The sequence below is a fragment of the Etheostoma spectabile genome, chromosome 14 (genome assembly GCF_008692095.1).
Source record: "Etheostoma spectabile isolate EspeVRDwgs_2016 chromosome 14, UIUC_Espe_1.0, whole genome shotgun sequence".
NCBI lineage: Eukaryota > Metazoa > Chordata > Actinopteri > Perciformes > Percidae > Etheostoma > Etheostoma spectabile.
This window is the reverse complement of record NC_045746.1, coordinates 22,954,594-22,962,438: the sequence shown is the minus strand read 5'-3', so window position 1 is coordinate 22,962,438 and position 7,845 is coordinate 22,954,594.

Here is a 7,845-nt window from a genome sequence, read left to right as displayed (position 1 = left end):
AACTGGTGTCCTTAAAAGGTTGGATTTTTCTAAATGTTTAGAATTAAGGCATTACGATCAGTTTCCAAAAGATGATTTTTTATTTCTGTTTTTTTAATCTACTTTAGCATGGGTGTGTAAACTTTCTCAAGCCACTGTACATGATGAGATGAGACAGCACTGCCGTCATTTAATGCTGACTGCGGGGATACCAACATGCGATATTGTTGAAAAAAAGTTTTAAGATGCTCTCTCTCAAGCAACTCACATTCCAGAGCCGACTGAATACTTCTTTGTGAGTCTGTCTCTCTACTCGGTCCGGTTCTGGTGGTTGATTAATGCAAATATTTGCTGATTGCTCTCATAACCACCCGGAGTGGGTGGTGCATGGCACTCAGCCATCAGTCCATGAGGCAAGTGTGATTACTCCACATTATATTGTTTTTTGTGGGCATTTTAGGCCTTTTTTTTCATAGGACAGCTGAAGACATAAAAGGGGAGAAAGAGGGGGGAATGACGTGCAGCAAAGGGCCGCAGATTGGAGTCGAACCCGGGTCGAGGGGTAAACCTCTAAATGAGCGCCCGCTCTACCAACTGGACAACCCGGCGCCCTATTACTGCACATTTTAATTGTGATATTTTGTGAGTACGTGTGATTCTGCAACGTTCTCTGTCAGGTAAATGTAGTATTAGTCTACAATGATTGCTCTGAAGCAGGAGTAGGCCTACACAGTAAGTCAGTAGTAGGCTATACCACCTCCAGGATTTGGCGATGTTGTGATTGCGCCAATTTACGCAAATTCAACCAATCTCTGTGACTTTTGGTGTGACTTGCAATTTTGACCAATCACAGCAACTTCTTTAGCCAATTTGACCAATAATCGGAGTTTCCCGCAACTTAAACCAATCCCAGCAGTCCCCCGTGCCAGACTCTGTATCAATATGTGACTCTGAGAGCCAATGACCAAGCTGGAGTGAGACATCACACGTACGTGGCCATATTCATTTCCTTGTTTAAGGATACGTATGGGACTCGAACATCTCACATTTAACAACAAAATGTTCAGCGAAATACCGTGCAAGACATGTCTGACCGTCCTGCCAACTGGATATATTTTAACATTATTGTACACAGTAATGATTTTTCACTCTGAGTTGGTTGAGCCATCACCGCAACAGGGTTTGTATGTAGGCTTCTTCCACAAGGCGCATTTATGACTCAATCAATTTGTGGAGACTTTTAAGAAGGGCCTAAAGACACTACTATTTCAAAAGGCCTTTTAAACAGTTGTTGTTTTAATTTTAGTTTTATGGTGTTTTATTATTGCTTGTAAATTGTATTTTACTCTGGAAACTGTTTTTAAACTCCTCATTAATTGTAGCACTTTGAGATTTCTTTTTGAAATGTAAAGGGCATTATAAATACAACTTATTATTATTATTATTATTATGATGTTGCTGAAAGCGGCCGCTGTTTCAATCCTGTTGGCTCTCTGCAGCGGGCGGGGCTGCTGAGTTCCCCCAGTGACTGACCCACACAACACACACCACACACACACACACACACACACACACACACACACACACACACACACACACACGGCTGATGCAGGAAAAAATGGAGATTACGTTCTTTATTGTAAGTGCAATGATAAGTCAAAATCAAATAAGTACTTTATCAAACAGTTTGAATGTGTGTCCCAACTGAGGATAGGAAACTAACTAATAATAGCTACCACTTGTCAATCAAATTATCTGAAGTTTGGTAAAACAAAACTCATGTGAATAAAGCTGGTGAAAGTGTGTTTCCATCCAACGGTTTTAAAGCGAATAAAAACCTGTGAGTAATGACGTAACATGATGTTTTGCATCAAATTGAAATGTTGAAATGATTTGAGACATTTTAAGGTGTTTCCATTCGTTTTCACACTGAATCATACAACATTTAAGCAAACATTTGGGAACAAAGTTTTTCTAGACCAAATGGATTGCGCCGTCTACCAACACATGATCTTATCATGATGATATAATATCGCACAAGATGTAAAACTGCTCATATGCCAGCTGATAGCAACATATCAAGCTATAATAAGAAAACAACAACGCTTTCAACACTGATTCAACATGGCTTTATTGTCCCTCAGCTTGTCATAACCTTTATCGGCCATTTACTTTGTGAATTCCTGAAAAATTAAATTTAAAAAATCTCGTCTCCTTGTCCGTCCACTTCCATCTGTCTTTGTTGACACCGGCCATGTGTGCAGACAGAGTGGAAATACTGGGCGGAAATGAACTAAAACGTCTTCTTCTTTGTTTGGTGGCGGGTTGCAACCATAAAATGACCATAAAAACTTAATCGCAATTCATTATATATTCGGCAGATAACTTTTCAATCAGCGTTTATCGTATAAGCCGTGTATCGATCAAGATAAAATCCGATGAGACGTAAGATGAAAGTATTTCCTTTGAGTCAATATTCATGAAATTCCATCAAATTTTACTGTTTCCATAAGGCATTTTTCATTCAATATCACTTAATTTGGATAAAAACGTGTGGATGGAAACATAGCTAGCGTAAAGATCAACAAGCCACTGACAGACATGTTCAGATTTGATTTATTCAATAAAGTATTATGTTTTGTTTTAAATCTACCATCCGTTTTCATATTATACCAACATTTGCAGCATCCTGAAAAAAAAAAAAAAAAACTCAGCCTAGAGTAAGTTTATTCTCCCCAAAACAAGTTTCCTTTTTATTTTTAAAGAACTATACCAAAAGAATTACCATTTTTTCTTTTTGCAACTTTCTCTGTTTCTGCAAAACAAACATCCAAAAAACATTGCAATTTCTATTGCAATGTTTTACAAAAGCTCCCGCAACATCAGGCATTCTGGGCTGCAATCTCAAAAAAAGTCTCCTGGAGGGACTGCTATACATCCATCCACCTTTGTCCACTTGTAGGCTAGACAGTGGAGTTGCATATGAAGTGCCTTGGGGTCTTTCTGTCAGTAATGTTGAGGTAAAATGGTTCAGGAGAAAGTTTTTTAGCGGCAGGAAAATCTTGGCACATCCAGTCACTGATTTGGGCAATGCAAACACCCGAGGAGTCTATGGGGGCAAAGTCACTCGATTAGAGAGGTACGTATAACTGAGTGTCGTCAGCATAGTTAGTAGATAATAAGTAAAGTAAAGTATAGTAAGTAAAATTTGTCATTGCACGTTTCTAAGGGACTGTTTTTTTTTCCAAATAGATTTAACCCTCCCTTCACCAGAAATACATTTTTCTATGCCCCTCCTAAATGATTGGGAAAAAGGCATGACCCTTCCCAGTGATTTACATTGCCTTCTGTTGTGGTTTGTGCTTGCCAAAGATGTTCAGATAACCATTGTTTTTTTTAGACCATGACATGCATGACTTAACACTCCTCCGCCATTGCAGTAGCTTTACTCACTAACATTGTTATGGAAACACAATAAGCATGAAAAGTAAATGCACACTTCCTGCATTACTGCATTACTTCAATTACTAAGTTACTCCTCTAGTAAACTAGTATTCACATGAAATAAAACTAGTAAACTAGTATTCACATTAAAAAAAAAAATGTTGACACTAGAGCTCTGTTCTCACTTCCGTCCCCCAACAGGTTGTCTCATTGGAACTACAACTGGAAACTTTATACATTCAATCAGGAGAGACATGTCTTTGGCGATTAGAATCCATTGTTAAATGAATATTTTGTATATTTCGTATATCTATATAGGGGAGAATATGAACCATCAGACCCCCCCGATGGAATCTAGACACCGTTGGTGGTGATGAAGGAGCCCAAAGACCAGACCGAAGGAGGCTCCGGACCGGTCAGCTGGAGTAGATGACTGGAGGAGGAAGGGGGGGGGTGGAGGTTTTCAGTCTTTGCCTGCAACGACAGCTGATAGCAAAGGGAGAAACAAATTATTTGAAGCAGGGTTGTGACTCTGTGATTGGCCCTTGCAATTTGTGTACAATTCTGATTGGTTAAGCAGGAAGGTGAATGCATTAACCAGCTGATTCCATTTAGGAAGAAAGCACTGATGAAAATAGGTCTTCCTGAAAGAATTTGTGCTGAGTTATATTTACATCAGGAGAGACTAGTTGCAGATATGCGACAGTTATGAACAGCAAAAAAGTACATTTATTAGGATAACAGCTGAGTTGATTTAGGAGAGCACTGATTAAAAGTTAGGTTTCCTGAAAGGATTACATTGAGGTACATTTGTTTGTCTGTTATTTCATTACTAAATTCACTTCTGAGACTTTTTTTATGTGAGAAATTCACTATGTAGGGCCTTCACAGACCCCGCTGTGAGCTGGCTGGAGCTCTCTCTGAAGACTCGCGGACGAGAGGCATTTATTTCCCCGATCCACACATATCCATTGTAACATTAACTGGAACCTGTGGTTTTTCTAGCCACAGAGCAGAAGGACGAGAGGGAGAGCATCTGACAGGGCAGAAAGATATCCGTCTCCCTTTGATAGTCTCGTTAATACATTGTAACATGTAGATCTGTCAGTTTTCCTCTATCATAGGCACTGATTTATGTTTTCCTCGGTGGGTGCTCATGGCGCATGGCCTTTAAAAAAAAAGTAGTCTGATTTAATTTGAGGCAGACCCATCTGCTAGCAATGGGGGGGCCGAGACTGATATCTACATGGAAAAGTATGAACCAAACAAGCCACTTTGAAATTTAGTTGTTTTCATGAATACAAAAGTTGGGTGACCCTCCCCACAATAAAGAATAGAAAGACATGACCCTCCCCCATTTTCCTCCGGTGGTCCATTCCATAAAGGCCGAACGGTCCCTGATGTATGATTCACGTGAGAGGAACAATTGACATTTATATACATTTATACACACACACACACACACACACACACACACACACACACAGCCATCACCAACCAAACACACACACCACACACACACACACACACACACCCACACACACACACACACCACACACCACACACACACACACACACAGCACACACACACCCACCCATCCATAATGCAAACGGAAGTAAGGTATGTGCATACAGGAAGTGAGTTTCGTTTACAAGCAAGCATGTCAATAAATTAAGTTGAGCATTCATAAGTAGTTTGTTGTAGTTGATTTCCAAACACTATCTCAATATCCAAATAAATGAAAAAGGAAAACTAATACATGAAGAGACGAGGACACGCGGCTATCCTCAAAGAAAGGAAGAGGCGCTGTTTCCGGCTCTATACCCCAAAACAAACTTGAGTGCTATTTTGGCTTAAGTCAATTGAGGACAGGGCTGCAAATAGAGACCATTCCTTTTAGAATAAAGAAGAAGATAAACATCTGCAGAACATAGCAGAAGACCCATCCTATTTTCTGGTGAGCATGTATGGGCTTCAATTAAATTCAATTTTATTAATAGTATCAAATCATAAGAGTTATCTCTAAACACTTTACAGATAGAGTAGGTCTAGACCACACTCTATGATTTACAAGGACCCAACAATTCCAGTAATTCCCCCAAGAGCAAGTAATTAGAGCAACAGTGGCGAAGAAAAACTCCCTTTTAGGAAAAAAACCTGGGACAGACCCAGGTTCTTGGTAGGCGGAGTCTGACGGTGCTGGTTTGGGGTGTGATCCACAGTGGCACCTTGAGTCACATGACTTGACCATTGACTTGTGACTTCACTTGAACTTTAGCCTTGTGACTTGGAATGACTTAACATCCTCCCAACGTTTTAAAATAATGTGTGTTGCAAATTACCTTTCCATTTTAAAAATACCTATTTATTTACCAGGACAATCCACTCAGTATCCACCCTGCTTTCCACAGAGTCCTGGGTAGCCTTCATACATTAAACAAAAAAACATTACATTGAAGCTCTCTGAAAAACAAAAGGCTTGCCTCAAGGGTCAGTCTTAGGGCCACTGCTATTCTCTATATATTAACACCATTCATCATAACGTCTAATGTCAAATTTAATTTTTATGCTGATAGCGCAGTACTGTTTTGCTCCGCACCCACCCCAGACCAGGCCCTCTCCCTTGTTTTCACACAGTATAACAGATTCTTTATGATTTAAAAGTTGTTTAAATGCTAACAAAACTAAAGTCATGCTATTTTTATTAATATTTGAAATCCAAACCACCAAAGCTGGCTTTAATCCTCACTTCCCAGGATATGAAGATTGAATTGCATATTCTGTACTTGGCAAATCTAATATGGTTTGAATCGGTTTTATGCCTACACCTAACTATGGTGATGTTTTATACATGCATGCTTTGTCTCAAAGTTTACATCCAGTGGACACTGTACACCATGGAGCTCTGAGGTTCATCATTGGTTGTTACGCCCTCACTCACCCTTGTGAACTTTGTGAACATGAAGGATGGTCTTCTCTGTCAACACAGAGACTTAACACTTTTAAATACATCCTTCCATCCTATATTCTGACCTATATCAGTGGAAATAGTATCAGGACTTACAATCTTTGTTTCCCAGGATCTGTCTGCTCCAAAGGTAAGAACTAATCTGGGGAATAAGGCGTTGAAGTTTGCTGCTCCCTCTACCTGGAACAGTTAACAGAAATCTATATAACTTAATGAGCTGGCCTCAGTGGTCACTTTTAAGACTTGACTTGGAGGCAGGAACATCTGGCTGTAAATGTTTTGCCTGATTTTTAGGATTGTGATTGACTTTGAAAAATGTGCTGATTCAGTTGTTTTTTGTTTTGAATGTTTTTCAATATGTTGTGTCTGTGTGTACTGTATGTGTGGTTGTACTGCTGCTGTCTCGGCCAGGACACTCTTGAAAAATAGATTGTTAATCTCAATGAGTGGTTTCTTGGTAAAATAAAGCTAAAATAAAAAAAAATATATTTTTTAACTAAAAACATATTGTTTGATTTTAGGATTCAAATATATTGACTTAAGGATTCAAAACATTTGATTAAAGAATACAAAAGTTATTTTTCAAAAACACAAGTAATATACAGGTGAAACTCAAAAAACTTACATATGGCGCAAAAGTTCATTCATTTCAGTAATTCAACTTAAAAGGTGAAACTAATGTATTATATAGACTCATTACATGCAAAGTGAGATATTTTAAGCCTTTCTTTGATATCATTTAGATGATTATGGCGTACAGCTTATGAAAACCCCAAATTCAAAATCTCAGAAAATTTGCATATGGTGCAAAGGTTCAGTATTGTAGGCTCAAAGTATCACACTCTAATCAGCTAATTAATCCAAAAGACCTGCAAAGGGTTCCTGAGCCTTTAATTGGTCTCTCAGTCTGGTTCACTAGAATTCCCAATCATGGGGAAGACTGCTGACCTGACAGTTGTGCAGAAAACCATCATTGACACCCTCCACAAGGAGGGAAAGCCTCAAAAGGTAACTGCAAAGGAATTGGGATGTTCTCAAAGTGCCGTATCAAGGCACATTAATAGAAAATTAAATGGAAGGAAAAAGTGTGGAAGAAATAGATGCACAAGCAGCAGCGATGACCGTAACCTGGAGAGGATTGTCAGGAAAAGGCCATTCAAATGTGTGGGGGGGCTTCACAAGGAGTGGACTGAGGCTGGAGTTACTGCATCAAGAGCCACCACACCAAGATGGGTCCTGGACATGGGCTTCAAATGTTGTATTCCTCTTGTCAAGCCGCTCCTGAACAATAAACGTCAGAAGCGTCTTACCTGGGCTAAAGAATGAGAATCAGAATGATGAGAGCAAATTTGGGATCTCATTTGGAAACCAAGGTCCCAGAGTCTGGAGGAAGAAGGAGAGGCACACAATCGAAGATGCTTGAAGTCCAGTGTGAAGTTTCCACAGTCTGTGT